This window comes from Emydura macquarii, unplaced genomic scaffold (assembly GCF_026122565.2).
Source record: "Emydura macquarii macquarii isolate MOO-44397 ecotype Brisbane River unplaced genomic scaffold, CSIRO-AGI_Emac_v2 contig_2897, whole genome shotgun sequence".
In the NCBI taxonomy this organism is placed as follows: domain Eukaryota; kingdom Metazoa; phylum Chordata; order Testudines; family Chelidae; genus Emydura; species Emydura macquarii.
Window position 1 is genome coordinate 25,509,945 of NW_027133034.1, and position 23,902 is coordinate 25,533,846.

Here is a 23,902-nt window from a genome sequence, read left to right on the forward strand (position 1 = left end):
AGCATGCATGGTCCATCAAAAATAGATCATTGTGCAGTTACTTGTTTTATATATTAATAAATGGGGGGATAAGGAGGGGTGTCACATTTTTCACATGGCAGGCATAAAACTATTAAACTTCATGGGCATGATTTATGGAATGGTATAATATCACATTAAAGTTTAATTTTGCAAGAAAATACTACTGAACAGTTAAATAAAGGAGTTTATTTATCCATAGCTGGATGCTATTAAAAATTACCTGCATACTCGACTCTAAACTGTGCACCAAAATTCCATAAATGTGGACCACTTTCTTAAAAAGTAGTTATTAAACAAATAGCTTCAATTACACATTATTTTAATGGTTTTATAATATGAGTTTAAAGCTAGTGGAAGTGAGAGATACACTGTAATAATTTATGTTAGTCATCCTGCAGGCCATGCGCAAGCTTTCCTAAACAGTTCTTGGAATGCAACTCACTCCTGACCTGCAACATTGTCTAGATAGATTCCCAAATAACTATATGTCCCCATTACTAGATCTCACATCTAGCAAACATCAATTAATCTGCACAACATCCCAGTAAGGTAGGGAACTATCATTATGCCCAGTTTTATATATGGGGTACTGGCCCATAGGAAGCGCAGAGAGCTGATCCACTGACCATTGAAGTCACTGGGAATGTTCTCATTGGCTTCAGTGGGTTTTGGATCAGCCTTTAAGTGACTTGCCCAAGTTCACACAGGAAGTCTGTGGCAGAGCCAAGAATTCAAAGTCTCCTGACCTTCTGTCTAGTGCCTCGCTCACAAAATTATCCTTGCTTTCTTCCTGTCAGACCTAGGCTTCTCTTGAACTGAGTTTGCCAATCGTACTGAATTTTAGGTTTGTGGCATGGACGAACAATCACTGATGACAAAGGTGAGTCCACCACATTCATTTGCACTTACTCCAACCCTGAGTCTGACTCCACCAGAGTTTGCTTTCACTCACTGGGAGCTGAGAGCACCCAGCACCTCTCAAGAAGTGTTCAACACCTTGCAGGATTGTCTCCTAGGAGTTTCATAAAATCACAGGGCGTAGAAATGGAAAAGGTCTATAGGGTATTAGATCAAAGTATCCATCTCTTGCTAGTGCATGATTATTCTCTGTGGTATGTTTTCTCCAGCCCAGTTAAATGTGCCAAATAAGGAAGCACCCACCACTTCCCTTGAGAAATTATTCAACATGCTAAAAAATCTCACTATCAAGAACTTTTCCCTGGTATTCAGTCTATGGCTACCCATTCATCCTATTATTCCTGGTTATTGTATATCATTCCTCTCCTCGGTGTTTTCTCCTTCAGATACAGTAGCTGTGAACTGTAATCACATTCTTTCCTACCTTCACTGGTTGCTGCTTAGCTAGGCTAAACATATTTAACTCTTTTCTCTTCCTCAGTTGTTCCAGCCCTCTAACCAGCTCTGTTATTTTCTCAACTGCCTCCAGCTGTGAATAGTTTTCCAGCAATGAGATGACACCCAAAACTGAACACAATATTCTAGGTATGGTTGCATTAGTGCCATATAGGGAGGGGCTATTATCTAGCTAGGTATTTATACTGTGCGCTTTCCTGAAGTATCTGAGTGCCCTTTATTTCACAGTTCCATGACATGGCGCATTGGTGTATTTATCTTTTTTGCTGCTGTAACACTTTCAAACTCATGTCTAATTTGCTATCCACTGTCACCCCTAAGTCTCTTTCAACATAACCGTTTTTCACATTTCAACTTCCCATTAACTAGTCACATTTTGGATTGCTTTCTCCAAACATTAGAATTAGCATGCATTCCACTTAAATTATTCTGTGCTGTCCCGGTTTGCTTCAGCATACTGGAACTGACCAGGGCACAGTTTCATACAAAATCTTTCAGCAAGAGGAAATTAAATTTAAGGAGATTAAAAAGAGGAGGCCAGTTGCAAAGCCTTGTACTGACATGTAAGAATTCTTAGGCTGAGAGTGTCGCTGAGTTCTTAGACTGCTCAGCACCTGTGGAGAGAGAACACGTCAGACCCTGGTAGATGGAAGAGTAGGAATGAGGAACTTTTTTCATTAACAGTCTGTAGAAGCAGTCATTCATCCTGCCAACGTGCTGCAGTAATGGTCTAGTAGAAGGAATAAATGAGGAAGAAAAATGTGCATCATGAAATAAGAGGCATTTTTCATTTGCTGTTTTAAAAATAATTGAAGGTGTCATTGAAAAAAATAAATTAGTGGGTACTATACATCAGAAATTCCTCTGGTTTGGATGGGTCAAGCAAGAAAGTGTCAGGAAAAAGCCGTGGAGCTTTGAGCAGTTTAATCAATGTAATGACACAGTATTCATTGTTAATACTGTTACTCATGATAACCTCATTTAGCATGCTATTATGATGCGTGAAAGCTCATTGCAAATTGGCATTAATTTGCATAAATATTTTGCACAAAATGAAAGCTACTCTGCTAAATGAATCCAAAAAGTGGATTTTGTAGATAAGTCTTTGTTCACTGGCTCCACTTGGGCCATTTTTACAGTGGTTAGCACTTACTCACCTGAAGTCAGTGGAACTACTTTCATGAGTAAGCGTTCCCCATTGTGACAGGCTGTACTTCAGTTCATACAAAGGAGTCTTGCAGCGCAGACGGGGTCATCAAAACATTGAAATCTGAGAAGTTGCAGGCTTTCTACCATCTCCAACCTCTAAAATCCATGAAACATTAAAGGCCACATTCACTCCAGCTGTAGGCCTAGGCCCTGACACAGGGTCCCCCACCAGGGCAGCAGAAGCCTTTCAAAGGGCTGCCATCTTCTCTCTACTGCCAAATGGGAGCCAATACAGCTTTGAAATTGGGTGGCTCTGGCCAGGCAAAGGGCTTAGCTAAGCTGGCCTGGAGATGCAATGATTCAGGTTGTCAGCCTAAACTCACATTTAGGCCTGAATAGACCCTGCACCACAGAAGCCTTGCAACAGTGATGATGCAAACAGAGCAGCCACACCAAAGAGCGTCCGCACCACTGACAGCTTTACCATTGAGTTCGGTGGGGACATGGCTAATAAGCCCCTTCTGAACTCAGAGGGTGGGAGAGGAACTTTGTGCCCGCTCCAAACAGAGTGGTGTGGAGTGGAACTTAAGGGGCAGGTCAGAAGGAACAATGGTCACAATAGCTGGGTACCACCACATGCAAAGGAACAATAGTTGCTATTTCAGCCTACAGGTTGAAATGGCGGCTATGGGGTGTCAGTGTAGCTCTGCAGCCTGCCCTTGGGTTAGGGCGGATTCTGTCCCCACAAATCCTGCCTTATTCACCCCACAAACCCATTTGCTCTGGCTTTTAGTAGGGAAGAGCAAATTTCATGCAGTGGAAGCAGGAGCAGGCTCCCTACAGAGTGCCAAGAGGCAAATTACAATAGATTAAAGTATAGATAAAGTCTAAGGACAAATCTTCTCTCTGACAATACTAACTACGAACATGTATTTCCCAGAAGTATCATATTCCTCCAACCAACAAGTGTCAAAAAAACACATGATGCTGTGTAACAGTCATATGCTTCATGCTGATGAATATGTCTGCTAATGAGACTCTTATTTTTCTTTTTTAAAGAATGAAGTTACCTCCCAAATAAGCACTAAAACCATCATCACATGCCTTGCACAGAAATAGGACAATGTGTTAGACTTATCTGTATGAATAGAAATAGGTAAATAGTCATCCATCCTTCTGACTTTGTAATTTAAACAGTGTAAGTCAGTAGGGAAGGGCTATAATTGGAGTCAAAGTAAGTGAGGTGAAAATTGCTAGGCGGCAGTGCCATCTGCATCTCGTTTTAATTAGGCAAGTTTATCATCTGTATTTAAAACTTTCTGTTATTCAAGTCTTTGCATTTTTCTAATCAGCAGTCCAAAGGGATTGCCACATGTCTAGGTAGGTGTGATTATTGATCAGCAAAGGAGAGTTATCCTTCAAAATGGTTTGGCTAACAGTTAACATGTCTGGGAGTAGGGACAAAAATATGACTAACCAAGATTATTGCCACATCTGCTTAGTGTTTCATGACAAACTCTATTAAGCAAAACAGCACCATTGTTAATTCAATTAGATCAGTGTTTTCCTTTGCTGGCCATGATGCATTTGGAAGTTCAACAACTGTGTGCATAATGTGGCTAACAGTCCATTGCACAGAATAATAGTGTCATGAATAATAGAAGAAAAAAATATAGTCAGAGATCATCAGGAATATAGCAGAACTCTGGAATACCACAAGAAAAAAAATCACAAAGACCATGATAGGAAATTATAGCAATTTTATATGACAGAATATGGGACTAGAACAGATCCATTAGGTCAATTCTAAGCAAAAGCCAATCTACCTACAGCAATAAGTCATCAAATTTCCCAATATTCAGTGTCTTTAAAATGAAGATTCTAAAGCTGACTTTAAACTAAGTTTAAGATTAAAACAAAACAAAAAAATTAAAATGATAAACCTCAGGTTTATAAACCTGTGTAATCCCAGGACCCTATATACTTCAGGGTCAGAGAGCCTGCAAGCTCTTCTTCACTGTTCAACATTACTGGTGAAATTCATGCCAATGTAGAGAACCTACAGATGCCCTACGGACAGTACAACTTTAAACCATTAGGGACAGATCCTCATCCAGTGTAAATTGTCCTGGCTCCATTGCAATTAAAGGAACTACAGTTCCTTTACAGTTCCATGACAACTTACACGGGATGAGGATCTGCCTCTTAATGCAAGCTTTATGCACTGGAAGGGAAGCTCATCCTGCTATAATAGAAGTCACAAATAACTCAAGTCAGAAGAACACGTTCTTTAGTTCCTACCTTCTTAACCATTTATAGCAGATGGGAACCCATAAATCAGCACATGCGCAACTACTAAACATTTAAAAAAAAAGTGAGTAAAACCCAGTGTCTGTGGAAATCTTGTTCAAGCCTCTTCAATGCTGAGCAAGAAATAAATGTGTATTTCTCTCTCAAACAACAGCCGAGCGTGGAAGTGCTGATAAGAGCCCCTAGAAACAGTTTCAATATTTTTTTAATGCTTCCTTGGTGCGTAGAAAAAGACGATCTACAAAAAAAACACTAGAAGTACAAACACACAATGGAGATTTTATTTCAGAGACTTCAGAAATAATGGCATAATCTTATCAATTTTCAACAAATATAATCTAAAGCATATAAGCCTCTGATAAAAGTATCACCTTCATTGGTGCCACAAACTGCATATTAAGCTTTTTTTTAATGCTGCTTAAATTGCCTGTGAAGCAACCTTTTATGAGATGTGATGGTTCAAACTATTTTGCAAAGAGCAGGAGACAAAGAATTCATTTTACACTAAACTGGTTTCCTAGGAAACACTGAAAAAATGTAATATGATATCTCTTTGAGGTAGTTCAAGGAGCAGCATGTGTGTCTCTCTCTCACTCCGTTTTTGTTTGTTTTGATTTTTTTTGTAGCATATAATATCTGCCTCTAACTTTCTCTTCAGAGGAAACCTACAACAAGGACAAAACAAGTTTTGTAATACTGCTGCACTCAGTCTGAAGGACATCCTCCTCCCTGATAAGCATGTGCCTGTTCTGAATAGAAAAGAAAAACTTTGAGCCATGCCAAGACTTCTTCATCTGCAGCAGTTTGGATTCACAGTCAGGAAAACCAGGGACTGAAAACTCTCAGAGCAAAATTTCAGCCTTAGAATGATCCTCATAGCTGATCTTGGTTATTTTGCCATCTGTATGGGCTTAATGCTACACCACATAAGTCAATGGAAGGTCAGGGATCTATAAGCACAGAATGCCCAATGTCAGTTAGAGACCTAGTCATGTATTGTAAGGAGATCAAGATATTAGTCTATCTATAGTCTTACCTGTGGCCTAAAGGAAGACTTTTGCCCTTCTCCTATGTAAAATTAATATTTCCCCAGGAAAATATCATTTATATTTCAGAAAAAGTCTGCTATTCCACTTACCAAACAAGTACCTGGCTGAATTTATCTGAGTGCATGTCTCTTTTAGTTACATTATTAATGCATTTGGATAGTTATGTATTTGTCATAGATAACAGCAATACGGGAGTATTGGGTGCATTATCCAAATTAATGCTAAAAGACCTCAAGTATGTCAACATGTCTCTCACCATGCCAGGGCCCATATATGAGATAAAGACCTAGAGCTAGGTTTACAGGGATGCTCTGATTCCTTCGTTTGATTCTACTGATGCTAAACACCTGTAAATCTAGGATAAGTGGCCAGTGAAGACGGTTTTATGATTGCTCTACACTGCTGTGGTGGCACAAAGTAGCTGGAGTATACGGGTGACACTATCCCCTAAACTGACGGATATAAAAAATAACAATGTGGGATTCATTTTGTTGGTAAATATAATATTTCACATAACCTCAATTTGATTCATAGGTTACAAAGCCAGGAGGGACCATTTTTTGTCATCAGGTTTGACATCCTGTAAAACACAGGCCACAGGATTTCCCTGCATTCCTGTTTGAACTAAAGTGTGTCTTTCAGAAAACCATCTAATCTTGATTAAAGAAGTTCCAGTGATGGAGTATCTACCGCAACTCTATGTAAATTATTCCAGCCTGGTAAATCTGATGATAACCATTTCTGATTTAGGGAGTCCTATAATGGTAGCAAGCTGTAAAGTGCATTCTAATTAATATGAATCTGATGCATTCACTAGTGTGAACTGGAAATGAAAATAATTGATAACTTGCTGCTATCAAGAAAAACCACAAAATGAAGTTGTCAGATCTTAGCCCTTATTTATAGATGTGCAAAACTCACTGAAAAAACATGACTATGGACCAAATTTTGCTGACCAGTGTAAATGCTATGTATAAATCTGGAGTAACTACTGAGTAAGCGTTCAGTAAATGAGAGCAGAATTTGGCCCAAAGTGTCCAGTTAACTTGGAAGTAATGAAAAACATTGCTGCTGGCAGCACAATTAGGCTGCCATCCTGCAAAATACTTAATTTTAAGCATGACTTCAATTGACTTCAATAAGACTATTCCCATTTTTAAAATTAGGCAAAAACTTTAATGCTTTTCTGAACTGGGGGCCGTAATGAACAGAACATACTAACAAAACTAAGAGCAGTGCTATTTCCCTTACAAACCATCCTACAGCAGATTGCCATGGATCCTCAGTAAAAATAGTCAATGCTAAAGCAAACAAATGTCAATGAATTATCTGACAGCATTAAGCGTGCAGAAAACTCTGTGCCAATGAGGGTAAATTACTTATCTCTCAAAAAGATTCAGGCACTCAGTCCTGCAGCCTTTGCTCACATAAGTGGTCCCATTAATTTAATATGGGAATATTAATTACTGTACATGGTACAGACACCTTAGACATACCAGGAAGAGAAAGAGGGTTGGGCCCAAGTGGCAAAAATCCTACTTCTTTTCCAGACAAAATTATGGATTTTTAAAATGGTCAGTGCTTCAAATCAACCTGCAATGAGAAAAACAAACTGGGTTCTTTCTGGCTTAATGTATCAAAAATAATGATTCTGCAACTGGAACTCAGTTAACAATGGTAATGGTATGTGACACACTATAGAATCTAGTTCTTCCTTTTCTGTACTGGCTCTGCTGTGCTAATAGGAACAGGAGGTATTAGACATATTTTAATAATTAATGTCAGCAAATAAATACGCACAGCAGCAAGTGCTTTTATTACACAGTCACCTTTTCAGAGTAGAAACCATCAGTTCTATGGTATTTAACAGATTCCACTGGATTCCAGTAAAATTGAACCTGGTTTTAAACATTCACATCCCCACAAACTCAGTCTTTATTGTAATTTTTATATCTAAATGTCTTGGAATTATGTTGAATTTGGATTTGATTTTTTTTATAAAAAAGATTAAAAATACTTTGCTGACAGAAATAATAAAAACAAATCAACACAGTTAAGTCTGATTTTAAGATAAGGGATTCTCTTTAGATATCTATGATGAGGAGGAGTTGGAAGAAATGCAGATCAGGAGAGTGACACCTGAGTTGTAGTTTGCACTGGTTTCTAAATTCAAATAGGATTCCATTTACATATTTTATTTTAGCATTTCCAGAAGCAAATCTTGACCATAACACAAATTTTGCAGGATCTTCTCTACTATTCAAAACCAGTGTGCAAAATGCATTAAGGTTGAATGACAGAGCACTAGGTAGTCTCTTAGGTATTTCCTTTTAAACAAAAGGACATTTAACATAACTAATGCAACTCAGTAGATCCTTTGTTCATCTTTATTTTTTGTATCTTTTAATACAAATCAATGCTACAGTCTATCTAAGGATTAAACCACCAGTTTTATGCGCAGGTAACCACTGCAGCTGGACTGGAGGGTAGCCCCTCTGTTACGGCGGATGCACTCAGGAGTCCGAGAGCTGTGCCTGCACACTGGGGAGAATGACAGTTCCACCGCAGAAAAGTCCTCCGAATCCACAGAGGTCTTGGGCAGCGGCGAGGCCATCGGTGCAGGAAGTCCAGTGATCGCTGGGTGCAGATCCCAGCCCAGGAGGAGCCCTGCATCCGTTGGTGTACGTGGTCATGGAGCCAAGAGAAGTGGAGAGGCCAGGTACTGCAAATCGAGGTGCACCGTCCCACTGCCTGCCAAAGTGGAAGGAAGGGTGTGCAGAGGAGAGTGTGGGACTCCTGCCGGGACAGAGAGGCGCACCTCAGAGGGCTGCCGCGTTGCACAGTCAGTGCGGGAGCCTCTGGTGCTGGTGCCACTTTCTTCTGCTTGGCTTTGCCCCGCCATGTGTGGAGTTGAGGGGGATACAATGGCGGGTTCAGCACACAACTTCTCATCCGACCAGGTGCAGCTGTGATGTTCGTAGGAGTGCTTGCAGCTCTCCTCCTTGTTGGGCTTCGGTGGTGCTGCCGGACCCAGGTGGGAGGTAGCTGGTGGGATGCTCACCACGGGTGAAGCGCGGCCTGGGATCAGATGTCACACAGAGCTGGAGTGCTTCCTCCATAAGAAATTTGTGGAGGCGCAAGAGACAAGCCTTGCGGGTCTGTGGTGGAAAGGACTGGCAGATGCTGGATACGCTTCCCCTGGGCAGTAGAGGCAGCGGCTGTGGTCGTCGCCCATGGAGAATGAATGATGGCAGGAAGCAACCCTAACTGTCCCCTGACAAGGTTGGGGTGGGCCCTGAAAGGGGCAGTGAGCTACATTAACTAACTATAGGTATGTAGACTACTAAGAAAACAACTAAAACTATATACACCAGACGATTGCCCTTGAAGAAGCTATGAGTGCAAGGAGAGAAGATTCTGACTTGGACCATACGGTAAGAGGGAAATGAAGGGGCGTTGCCCCACACAGCATCTTGTAACCTCGCCTGGAGCATGTGGTAACGTAAGATACACATGCGAGTCAACGGACGCTGCTGCTGAAAACTTCTGGCTCCGGCGCATGACATGAATGCGTATCCACATTTGGGCTACATATAGGGACCACCACTCAAAGAAGATCCTACTATTAACTGTAATCCTAAGGCAGGGAGCCTGACCCATAGGAATAATAACCCTAGCTCCAGGGGGCCAAGGCATAGGAAATCTAACCCTAGCTCCAAGTACCCTACCCATAGTAAAACTAATGCTGCAGTAGGGAGCTGTTCCCATTGGAACTCTGACCTTACCTCCAGTTACCCAGTGCATAGGAACCCTAACCCAACCTCCAAGTACTCTACCTATAGAACTCTAACCCTAGTTCCAAGTGCCTTAGCCATAGGAACCCTTACCCAAACTCCAAATACCCTATCCATAGGAACCCAAACCCTACCTTTAAGTACCCTACTGATAGGAAACTTAATCCTGGGTCCAGGACCCGTACCCATTGGATCCCTAACACTATCTCTAAGAACCCTCCCCATAGAAATCCTAACCCTAACTCCAACTGCTCCACCTATAGGACACCGTCATAGTTCCATGTACCCTAGCCCTAGGACATCTAACCCTAGGTCCAAGTGCCCTATCCACAAGAACCCTATCTCTAAGGTGGGGAGCCCAATTCAGGAACCTTACCTGTAGCTGCAAGTATCCTACATCTAGGAATTCTAACCCTAGCTCGAAGTACCTATGGTATGCCTTTCAAGCTTCTGGTATGCCTTTCAGAAGCTAGCTGTTTTAATAAAGAATTATAGTTTGTTCTTATGTAGTACCTTTAGCCTAGTCTCGTAAAGCATTTCAGAATCCCCCTGAGGTACTGTTGGCCTTATTTTGAAGATCCTTACTCATCTTGGACCTGTGTCTGCATCTTGGACCCGTGTCTGCCTTCAATTTCAGCTGACATCAGTGGGAACCGGGGTTGCTCAGCACTGCACATGATCCAGCCCTTAAGTAGTCATTACTCTTACTAGCAGCTCTATTGGTCGGTTAATTGTTGCGCTAAAGGTAACTGACTCCTTTTCCTTTAAATATCAGTGACTGTGAATCCTTCACAAAAGACAGTTTAAGCCTGATCTGAAGCCCAATTGAAATCACTGGGAATCTTTCCACTGAGTTCTAAGGGATATGGATCAGGCCACAGATTTGAAAATGTCTCACAAAGTAATGTCTTTTACAAACGTTATTTCTCCTTATTCTGCCACATGACTGACCGGGATTACTTATATGAATAAGGGTTTACAGTATTGGGTTATATATCATCTCCATTGTATAAGTAGATAAACTGAGGCACTTGGAGGATTTACCTAAAGTCACATGCAAGTCAATAGCACAGCCAAGAACAGAACCCAAGAAGCATGCATCACCTGCACTAAACAATAGCCCACACTCCTTTCCAAATAAGCTGGTTTTATTTATGGCTTGGAGAAGAGGAACAGCAGCCAAACCCTTACAGAATCAGGGGGTAGAACAAGAGAAAAAAGGTTTTGCAAAAGAAAAGAATATTCTTTTATGAAAAGATTCCAAATATAACACACAGGTATAAATATAGAAAGAAAAAGATGCCAGCTACCATTAGTGCAACGGAGGATGAAAGAAAAGAGGAAGAAAGCAAGCCTCGTAGGGTTAAACCATGAAAGAAGAACAAAGTGCTACCCACTTTGAGTTCAGGAACTGAACTAAAAAGTGCCACTTTGAGTTCAGGAACTGGCTAAGGAAAATGAATCCACAGAGCTGTGAAGATGGTGTGATTCGCTGGACTGATGATTTTTTATCTTGGGAAGAAGATGTAAATGGAGTGACCTAGCTTTCCATCTCCTATAAGTACTTTGCATAATGACAGCAGCATTAACTATTCAACCTATCCCATTTGCTTCAAGCATGTATGACCCACACTTATACCAGTCACATACCCTCACCATCACTTACAAACCTCAGTGTCCTTGGTAATGGAGCATTTGTGACAGGATTGCTTCTTTGATGCCGCATTCAAGACTTATACATTAATTACACATTACAGACCATGAAGAGTTTGGCAGATAAAGAAAATATTTCCATTGCATGAACATGCCAGAGATTTAAGATGTCGGAAATCTTGTAGTGGCGAAGTACCTGGAATTCAGTCACAAAGCTTTAATTTACCAATATTAAATAAAATGTAAAAAACCTACCTTCAGTTTGTACTATAGAAGCTGGCCATTAACAGTGTAAGATCATTACTTAGTACAGGAAGTTAGTCTGCTGCAATTATGCTTAATGAGGTTTATGTTTTAAAGTGACAGAAGGGAATTCCTTCTTCCCCTCAAAACTAGGCTTTATTTTCCCCACTGTTGATAGTCCCTAATGGAGTACTCCTTTGCCCCTTAGCGGAACCTAAAGCGTCTTTATCAGGAAAGATACCATAAAACATGCTTCTGGTCTGACCAAGCTATGCAGGTCCACATGGGAAGGGTAAAAGTGGCTTCACATCATCTTTGTGGCATCTTGATCCGAAGGCTGGCTGGGGGCGGATTCAATCCCTGGAGCAACTTGAAGCCAGGAGCAATTTAGAACAACCTCAAGCTACTCTAAATTGCACTTGGCTTCTATGATTCTAAACAAGTCATTCTGACAGTTGTGGATTACGAGTACACAGGGATTGACTATATCGCTATGGCAAAGACATCTGAAATGGGTGGTGAAGAGATGCTATGCTTGCTCTATGCCATCCTGGGATTCCCCTTAAATTGGAAAAATTCCTAGGTAGTTAGTGAAGCCCATTGGCCTCTTTATGCCACTAAAGCAGTCATTGCTTAAAGTGGTCTGAAAAAAGTGTGTGTGTGTGTATGTGTGTGTGGGGAGTGGGAGAGGGATCTTATTATAATCTGGGAGCAGTAGCTTTGATAAAACAGTGCTTAAAGTGCATCCCTCAGTGACTTGGCTCAACTTATTTATATTCTTTTTTTTGGCTGGGCCTGTGATCCCTTGAGAGTCCCCCACCATTTTAAGCACTGGAAGCAGCACAAAAGAGCTGTACTGGTGCTAAGGGTATGGCTGATGATGTTGGGCACCCCTCTGTGGAAACTGAAGCAAGAAGCGCTCACAGCCTGTTCAGAGGTGCAGATAATAAAGAAGAATAAGACAGGGTCTCTACTCCAAACTGTTTACAATCTATACACATGGACAAGGTGGTAAAAATACTTCAGCACTATGTGCAAAGCAAAAATATTGACAATTTACATTTACAGCAATGTTAATGAATTTTACAGTCTATTGCCTGTGATGTGAGAGAACGGTTGGCATTCCAAAAATGAGGATGTTAGAACCTGCCGGTGGAGCTGGGCCCCACTTGCCCATTGGGAAGGGTGATGGGAGCTCATAAATGAATCAGTGGGGCAATGGAAGCACTCCCAGAAAGGGATGACATATTTTCCCCTTACCTGATGAAGGAGCAGATAAGGATAAAGAACTATTTATCTGCTGGTAAAAGACAAAACACTTATCAAACTGGAATTAAAGTCATTTTGTGGGGGGTTTTTCCCCCCTTACGCAGCTAATTAAAGTTCTCTCCTATATTACAAGAACAACATTCACATCAATACAAATAAAAATTATAGAGTCCACTCCACTTGTGTGAAACAGAGAAATCTGCAGATCCAACTCAGGCTATTTCTCTATCTGCTTGTGGATTTGACATACTGCAGTCAGCCAAATGCTATCGCAGAGTTCCAAATAGTACAGCTTTCTCCCTATTCCACTCACATCCAGAGACTGAGATTGGGCAAGAGTCATCTATGTGCATAGGTATAATTGATCTCCAGTGAGCTAAATCTTTTATCACAGTCATCATATCTAGCGATGATGATGCTTCATTGTCTTAATTTAGCTTCTATTTGTACATAAATGAATATAAACCCCTTGATTAATTTTTAAGTATTGTGTGTTGTCATTAGCGTTCATCGGAGGGGTGGAGAATGGCTGGCTATTAAATACAATTATTATTACTACTGCCACCTCATTTCCAATTCTCTTCCATACTTTCTTACGTGCTTGCTCCCAGTTAGAATTCAGGAGGAGGCTCCTCCACATGGGAATTTGTCACATAAAGTGTCAGATGGCTGGCTGCAATATATTCATTTTACACATCACTTTCTTTTCTTTTCTTTTTTTTTTTTACTTTAGATTTAAGCAGCGGGCGGTACCAGGCTTCCAGCCATGGGCTTAACTGTGTCCTGTTGACCCTAAAAGAGAAGGCTTCTGAATACCAGGAAATCATGGATAGTCTTAAATAGGGTCAAAACACTTTCTTCCCTCCCTTCATTGTACTGTACTCCCCTGCTCTTTCCCATCCCATTCAGCAGAGCTGTTATGCTAAAAAGGAGCAGAGGAAAAGTTGTCGCATGCTGGATTGCAGCATATCCCAGCCCTCATCAAGTCCACCCTACTTTCCTTGCTCATCCCTGGTGAAGAACTTCAGCCCTGCACTGCCTTCACCAGCCAGAAGGGCAAGTGTGCTGAGGGTAATTCTAAAGCATAGTAAAGCAGCAAGACAATAGGAGTAGGAGTAAGAGGAAGGAGAACACGAGGTTATACAGTAAGAATATGGGGTTACTTTGCTTCCCTCTCTGTGTGTAACCTATGCGTACACAGTGTGGCTTCCTGATGCGCTCTAGTTTTACTCCATATATACACATTCAAGAGTCTGCTACAACAATATTGTGAAATTTAGTTTAGGCAGTAAACATTCACATACTTGTAGATGTAGAGGTGCTGGATTCAATCCCTGCTGGTGGCAACCCATCAAAAGGCATCATACTGTATATACTGAAAGGTTTTGGCATTATATATATACAACCCACATTATAAATCTGTTACTTACAAAAACATTAAGGAAAGAACATTAAGGTTGCAAAGTCCAGCACACAAAAAATTAAGTGAGAGAAAGTTGCCAGTGTAACTTTAATTCAGCCCCCTTGTGCTTTATGATACAGTTTTTAATTATACCATCACATACTACTTTTTCCACAAGACCCCTGCAACATTCAGTGCATAGAGTGGATGATGCTCAGTGAATGGGTAACTATTAAATAGTTTTTTACCCTCCTCATTCAGCTTGTGGCTCCCTTTCATATATATCATATATCATCCAAACCCTCCACTAAATGGATTCAATGTATATTATTTGACAGCAGAGGAATGTTGTGACTCAGGAATCCTGGGTTCAGTTCAGGGTTCTGGAGAGGGGTGTGCTCTGTCCTTACAGACTCCTGACCCTAGCCTGATTCCTTCTGCCCTATCCTCTGCTGTCCCTGTCCTCTCTGCTTCCATCCACCTCTGCCACTGTCCCATAAACCACATCTGCTTTTGTCATTCTTGTCCCAGCCTGAACATGCTACCTGATGCTGTTCCTGCCTTCTGCTCCTTGCCTTTCAAAATTCTAGTCCCACTGATTCGTCCTTCTTATCAACACTACCTAGATGCCAGCAGGGAAAACAATGGAAGCACAGGAAAAAAGGCTCCATGTTCCCAGATCAGCCACCTCCAGTTGTCAGGAAGAACAATTTCAGGAAAAGGCTGGATGAATCTCAGACTGGAACATGCTTAGTGAGCTCTGTGGGTGGTGTAACATGCTCAATGTGTACCGCATGGAGCTTTGTGGGCATGGTGCACAATGAACTCCTTGGAGAATTTACCTTTCCTGAGCATGTGCAAACAGTGATATTCAGAAGGTTATACTGCAGCCAAATTTGGGTGGATTTTCACAGGGACAGCAAAGGCTTCTCTGGAAGGAACCCCTCTGAGAAGTATCAATGCAAGGAGGCACTAGAGAGTCTCAATGATAGAGTTGTAAGAATTTTTTAACTGGCAAATGAACCTATTCCCAGACTTTGTTAGCAGAAAAGCCTGACCAATTTTTGTTGAAACTTTCAGAAAAATTGAGCTTGAGGCAGATACCTGGCACAGGTAATTTCAGTCCCAACTCAATAAGTTTGTCAAAATTATAAGTAATTGTAGACAGGTTCCTATAATGAAAAATGTTAAACAACCTTAACTATAGGTTTAACTGTACAGACACATTACCATCTTCCACAATCCAGGTAATATAATCACAACTAACTATTACCAACAGTTATTACAGAATGGCATCTGACATACCACAGTTTCCCCCTATATTTAGAACAGGATATAAGTTGCCACTATGTTGTAAGTGTTATTTGACCAAACTAAACCGCAGCCATTTTGTGTGCATTTAGCCGCCATTGATTAAAAGCAGAACACCATATGACTAGAAATAACTGTCACTAGGGTTCTCACAGCCAAATAGCTGCATGATTGCAGTTTTGCTAATCAGAATGGGAAGAGGGGAAAAGAGTTAATAGACCATGAGAATGGAAGAGAGTAACTGGATAGCGATCTTGGTTTTGAGTGCCCCTGACATATGTTTTATTGTTGTTATGACTAGAAATACTAGAAATGCTTTGCTGATAAGAGATAATGAGTAATTTGCTGAAGCTAGGAGAATTGATGACCTAGTAGGGGTTACTATGGTAACCCATTAGGGGTTACTATGAATTATGTGTTTTGTAAGAGTTAGCTATAAAAGATTAAGTAAAAGTAAACACCTTGGAGCAGTCCGAAGGAGATTTTATTCAGGCAAGGATCGGACACCTAAACTCCCCATCAGCTGGAGGGACAGAGGGCCCTCACAAGCTCAGCTGATGACCACTCAAAACCATCTCAGACTTTGGTAACTAGGTTTGGGATGCTCTGAACCTGTTGCTATAGCGCGCACGCATGTGTGTATGTGTGTGTGCTTGAGACCTAATAAAAAAGTAGTTTTAGGTGAAAGCACTCTGGTTTATATCAATCATTTATCAGGTGGAGAAGCTGTGTCCCCACTGATTTACTCCTGACACTGCCTAGAGAGAAACAGTTCAGTTACTACTGCTTTGGGTTCAGATAACTGTGGGTAACAGTAAACATTACCAAACACTGATTTTTTTAATGATGGTACTACAAGTATTCTTATTTGCAGCTCTTTGTGTATTGAATGATTTCCCTCTGCATAGTTTCATTTAATAACTGTTTTTTCAACCTTGCTAGTTAATATATGGTAAAAGGATTTTTTTAGAGATTGCTATAGAGATTGCTTTTTTCCTCCTAGGTAGTAAAGGATTGGTATAAAGCAGCCTCAGGAATCTACCAAAATCATTAGGATTGCTTTTTAAACATTTACTGAGTCCACACACATAGCAAGGCAACATGATGAACTGCTATTGTAGCTGCCATTAGTTAAAGAACATTTCTATAGGGGACAAAGGCACTGAGTGAACAAGTTTGATAGCTATGTGCAGCATACACTGCTTTCCAGTGATCTTTGCAAGCATCAGACTCAGCCTTCCTCCTTGGTATTGGTTTATGCTATATTGAAGCATAAATCCCTAAACTCTATAGTTGGCTTCAATTAAAAAACCCACTTTTCAATATACATTTTAGACAATGGGCACAATAAGATCTTTAAAACAAATTGAAATTTCAAAGAGAACTGAGGATATCGGGACTTTGAGGTTTCTAACTACCACCTATTTTATATTTGAAAAATAAAGGGTACACAGAAAATGCTGCTTACTGGTAACGTAAAATAAAATGTTTGTAGATGAAACTAATTACAGAAGTAGAGATTCCATATTTCTGCCTTACAAGGAGGTAAAAAGCCATCCTGTTGGCAGAACAGCAAGCAGGGCAGAAACAAACTGTGTGTATGAAGTTAAGGGCCCTTAGCAAGTTTCATGACTAGTGTAAATCTGTCAGATATTTTGGTAAAGTACACAGTGATTTTCTGTCCAAATCTAAGAATTTCTGCGGAATTGTTTCTGGGAAGAGACATTGCTTTGCATAGAGTGGGAGACTGAAAATCAGGATTCCTGGGTTCTGTTCCAGTCACTACTTGGTGTTATGCAAATCACTTTAGCCCTTTGCACCTCATCTGAAAATGGAGATTATAACACCATCTCTACCTCAGACAGTTGTTGTGAGGTTGAATTCATTAATGCTTGTGAAATACTCTGAGATCCTTAAATAGAAGGCATTGTAGAAATACAAAATAGCTTTATTATTGATAAAAATGTATTCATATCTCTAAAGTGCTTAAAAACTATAGATAAAGGTGCAATGAGAGTTCAAAGTATTAATTATTAACCATAATTCTTTAAATTTTGTCTGATTACTTGATGTTCATTTGATCCATTGATACCAGATCTCAATGTAAGATACATGGAAGGCTGTGAAAGAATTTGCATTGCCTTATTATTGTGTCTATCCTACTCATGGTTGTGGTTGTATGGACAAACTATCTAGGAAAACATACCTAATTCTGCAGCCTGCAAGACAGGAGCTTTTCAGCTAATATGAAAACTTCAGTTTTTTAAGAAAAGTTGCAAATATCAAAGATATCTAAGAGATCAAAAATGGAAAAAAAAAAGTTGATTTGCATAGTTAAAACACTTGCAGCTTCATTCTTTTGGAATGCCCTTGCACGTGGAAGGTGAGGAGATTAAAGTGGGCATTACAACACAGAGAAAACCAGACCAGACCAAACAATAAAGAAGTCTATGTGGGGTCCAGGCAAGTCTATTGCTGCTGATGGGTATTTTAAATGTATATCAACAAGCTGTCAGTCTAAGATTAAAATTTTGTTACAAACTAATTAATTCTATCATATAAGTATGACAGGTCTGGCTGTGACAGATCTAGAGAACACATTAATAGAATGTGATACATAAGTACAGATATATTAGACAATCAAATTAGTGGTATGTTTCTGGTACAATGATCAACAGGGAAGTTCTTAACAATGTTGGCAATTATACTTTAAATTTAAGATGAATGGGAAAGGTTCACACTTTTTTAGTGCTATTCTTTCGGGTTGTGTTTAGGTTTTCATGGGGGTTTATTTCCATGTATTCTTCAGATTCATTTAAAAATAGCTTCTATCTATTCTGCCTGCAAACATACCCTATTGACTGTAAAATGATGCAGTGAGTCTTGCTAGCCCTGTCCACAAATGGGCATAATATATTTTGTGTCCACGCCACATTACTATGTAACAGAACAATATTCACACACTGCTAAAGGGGCAGACCTGACCATGGCTCTGGTTAAACTGTTATTATTTGTATTACAATAGCATCTACCAGGATTAGTACCCCAAAAGGTGAGAGGTGAAACAGAAATGAAGTGACTTGCCCAAGGCCTCACATCAAATCAATGACCAAACCAAGAATTGAACCCACCTCTCCCAGTATAGTGCCCTATCCACTAGACAGTGCTACCTCTCCATTTAAAACACAGTTTAATGTATTTGACCTTGTCGCAGACCAGCACTGTGGAAATTCTGAACCACTTTTGAGGAAGATTTAATTTAACGTAGTTCAGTGGTACACAAAACCCACTGGTCGCTTCTAGTAAGACAACCCTCCAGGTTATTTTGCAAATAGGAGGGTTAGAATTTTTTTTTTTTTTTTTTTTTTTTTTTTTTTTTATTAAATGAAAGCTTTTAAACTGCAGAACTTTGGAAAAAGCCAATGGAAATCTGTGGGAAGATTTCAGAATTCATGTCTTCTCTGCTCCCCATTCGCCTACTGTGCCAGGCTAGGGTCCTATAAAGAATGACTGATTTACAGAAGGGATGCATTTAATCTTGGGTAGAGAGAGATGGAGTCCAATCTTTTAGCTCCTCACTGCATGCCCTGTGGTAGTAGCTATTAACACAAATCTCTCATTTAAAAGAGAAAATAGGACCCTACTCTTCTTAGGGCATTAAAAAAACCAAAAACCGCCATTGAACATGAACACCCAGTTACTGATTCAGGCTATGACATGTCTGAAGTGTAGAAAACAGAGCAGCAGTAAGATTCAGCTCCAAATCAGGGGTGTGTGGGGGGGGGGGTGTGTGTGGGGGGGGGGGGGGGGAGCAGTAGAGAAGGGGAACGCTAAACCTAGTGAGCCAATGCCATCTCTCGGCTTCTACCCAGCAGGTTTACCTCAGCAATAGTTACAGCTCTGCTGCATGGTGGATATAGAAAAGAGGCAGCTGGAAATGCCAGTGCTAGGCAGACACAACACAGCAACTTAAGTAAGCATCTGAACTTGCCTTCCAAATAGACAGCCAGTGTTTTGATAATTTTCTAAAGGTCTGCAGATATTTCTAATAATTCAGTGTACGTTTTACAATTTGCATTGCACATCCACATTGTCCTCCGTGTTGTTTAGAGCTCTAGCTCTGCCCTCACTTACCCCTTACACACGTAATGTACTTCTTGGCACCTCTCCTTTGAATTACACATAATAAATGTTCTGTACTTATTACTATCCATCTCCTGTAAAGCCCACAGCAGGGTACATTAAACTTACAAAACAGAATGATGAGCATCCAGCTAAAGGGGCTAAAGAGCACATAAAAATGTTACTGTCCAAAGGGAGCAAAATTATTCATGTTATCCTCTTTCCAAAACAAGCAATTACCAAAAACAACCCAAAAAACAAAACAACAAACTCCCACCATAACAACAAAAGGTTAGATATGATTTTAGACAGCTGTAATGTACAGGTTAAGCTGGGGTTTAGATGTTTCACATAAACATAAGATAGTAAATTACACTGCCACATGAACATCCTCCTTTTCTGCATCAGCCACTTACGCCTTTCTCCCCAGAACATTAACATTACATGGCTCTGAAATGAGACAAGTGTGACAACCTTTAAGGAAGCACTAAGATATGCTGCCAAACATCAGACACATACTAAAATTTAGATAATTAAAAGATTCCATTAGGGAACAGCATTCAAATAGGGTAGGGGAAGTGCTTCTGATCCCTCAGTTTATGTCATGTGTGAGCACTGACAGTAAAAGTATCCGAAAAACCAGATAATACAGATCCCTATACCAGTTACTGTTAATGACAAATATCTTCTTTGAAATCATATTGCATTCATTGTGCATACCAAAGCGAACAGTAACTCTCAGCCCTTTCTCAAAACAGAGAAAAAAAATGTTCTCACTTGTTTTCAAACTGACAGTATTTTAATTTATCATTAACATCTTGTAATTGTGCAAAACAGTAATAAACTGGCAATAAACATGATTGTAGGGATCCATATGTTGGATTGCTCATTATACCCAACTAAATAATTATGCCTAAAATATTTTAAAACTATGATGGATCACTTTTCCAGGATCACCCAGAAGATCACAGTCCACTTTGTAATGCAGATTCAATCATACAAATTTCTCAAGTGCATTTCACACATAAAAAGGCTTTTATATGCATATATCTTTTCAAATGATTGTGTTGTTTGTAACAGGAGGAACAAGGGGAATATTATTAATCAATTATATTATTTAAAATTGGGATTGCAGCAGCACTCAAAGGCCACAACCAGAATAGTCCCCACAGTGCTAGGCATGATATAAATATGACAGTGTTTAAAAGAAAAAAAGTCAGATAATACACATATAATCAGCATATTAAGCCAATTACTTTGAAATCATTTGGCGTTTGCCTGAGTAAAGATTAGGAAAGAACCAAGTAAGGTGCACAGGAGTTATTCCATTTTCTTGACAGATTCTCTAATCCTTTCAAGTCCTCTGGAAAAAGGACCTGGAAGTAAACCTAAAGGATTGAAAATTTCAGATAACAGAGGAAGAATTTCTTTATGCCACTTATACTCTACGCAGCATTGCATAGAACGTCTGTTCTAATCTGGGCAATGCTTGGTAGCACTGCCTAACTCTTTTGTTTATTGGTTTGAGCTAACCTACCACCAAATCATAGTCTGATGACAGATGTCATCAGGGACCACCTGAAAACCATTCATTAGTTTATTTTGTTATCCTCGCATGTTGTGGAACCAGTTTTATCTTACACTGAAAATCCGATGAATCCAGGGTTTGGATTTTTAGAGTTGAGGGAAAAAGAATTGGCAGCTACCAAGCACAAGCTGCTCTTTCCCCATTCAATGGTGGATCAGGATAACCAGTGACACCATAGTTTCAAATAAAACAACAATAGTTCATACTAAAAATGATGCCTTTCACAGAATACAAGATCTGGAGACAACAGTAAATGGGGCTGGCAATGCATGGCAGGCAACTCGATTGACAAGCAGAGGACCCGCAAGGTCATGCAAAAGGGTGCAAAGTCTCTTTAATCATGCAAAGCCTTTCTAGAAAAAGTTCCCATTAAAGATGCAACTAGGTAAGGTTCTATTCTCTGTTTAGAATAGCTATATCTGTACTTAATTATTCTGGAAGCAAGCTCTCTTCACTAGGGCAATGCTGTTAATGGATGTTGTACTCAGTGTGCTTTTCCCCCTCACATTCCCAAGGATTGGGAAGGGAGACAGAGGACACAAGTATCTGCAGCTAGACTCGCCCTGAAATGAAAACCTGTGAAGTATTCAATACAAGAAAGTTAATTGTTGGTCTGCTTTCTTGTCACCTGATCTCTGATTTAGAGACAAGCTTCTTTCCTGCCACACCCAATCTGGACTAGAACAAAGCAATAAAACAGTTTCGGGAAGCAAGCACTGGAAACATGTCCAATCATTCCTGAGCTATAAACCTTACAAAACCTCACAGTTCAGAATAGCTCATCGTCTAAGATGACCCATCTGTAGCTCTCCAAACCCACTGTTGGATTGCAAATCAGGCGAGATAAATGAAGGGGAAACAATAATAGCTATAGATATGAACTAGGCAAATAATTTATCTTTTTTTGAGGCAACCCACATTGCACTGAAAAGACTAAACTGAGGACTGGGTATTGAAGGACTGTCCAGAACACAAACAGCCACAGTGCGCAAAGCCAAATACAACTAATTATCCCTGGCACAACTCAGCATATTCACAGCACTGCCATCCGATCACAGACTGAAAGGACAATTGGAGCAAAGAGAATCTACTAACTTGTGTTTGCTGTAGTCAAACACAAGTTATTGGGCTCAATGCAGCGGTAACTGGATGAAATTCGCAGGCCTATGTTATATAGGACATCAGACCGAATGATCTAATGGTCTCATCTTGCCTTAAAATGAATTAATCTATGAAGCGTTTCACATACAATCTAAAAGATTATTTAGAAGATGGAGGACGAGGTGGATCCAGGCTATAGCTGGTAGAAAACATTTTGTCTAAAAACATTTTTCAATGAAACATACCTTTTCAATAGGATTAAACATCTTCACAAATATTTTTCAATTTTTTAAAAAAACGTTTAAAAAACTTCTTTCATTTCAATAGGGAAATCACACATTCTAGGTGGGGAAAAAAAAAAAAAGAGGAAAAAAAATTAAGTGTTTTCTCTCTCCAAAGGAAACGTTTTAAAATATTTTGAAATTTTTCATCAAAGAACAAAATTTTCACAAATGTTTTTGAGCAAAATGAAAAGCTATTTATTTCCTTCACAAATTCTGTGAAATACACTTACCTTTTTTTGACTAGCTCTCTACTCAGGCAAATACATTGAATGATTATGTAACCCTCATTTGTTAACCCAAAAGCTATGCAGTAAAGAGAGGCTTGTGTTTTTTTATAAATCAAGCACCAATTTTTCAATACTAAAGACAGAGGAAAAATGCAAATGTCTTGTCAAAAACAGCATGTGGCTACTATAATTTTTTTTAAATTGATTTGTCATAGCCTCAGGTAGCCTGGATTCGTATGCAAACCAAATGTGGCATAGGTATCCCTAGGATAGATATTCTGACTCTTGTCTTTCTCCCTCCATCATGTCAGATATACTTATATACAGACCTGTGTGACACACTGTACTCCAGAGTAGCACCCAGTCAGCCCCCTATTCATCATTCATATATGGTGATATTATATACAAAGCATGCCATGCAAGATATCATATGGAAGGTCATGATCTGCTGAAATCCATTGTCCTGTCAAAATATGTATATCGTTAGTGCATGAAGTTATGAGATTTTGATGTATGGCTGTTATTGAAATATGTTGTGAGTTTGGGAGTTGCTCACTGCTAGTTCTCGAGTGATAACTACAAAGGAAGTGACCAACCCACAGGTGGGAGTTGAATGATCATCACCACCCATTGAGCAGCAAGAGAATAGTAAACAAGGGATTTACAATTCAATGACAGTTGTGCAAGCACTACACAATGGGGACTGTTCAATTCTGTCACTCAGTTGCACAAGGCCATATCAGGAGGATTGCTCAACTCAGACTCAGTAAAGCCACCAGGACATGTCTGGGTTAGTTTTCCAGGCACATGGACTGAGGATATAAAATAGGGGACAGTGGTAACATGCTTTTACCATTCTCTCTCCCACCTACCCTGGAAGCAACAAGAATGCTGGGAAGACAAAGACTTGAACTGAGGAGACTGGTCCCAGCCTAAAAGGGAAAGCCTGTGTATTAAGGACTGTAACCTACCTGCAACATCTAGTGGAGTGAGAAATACTGCTTG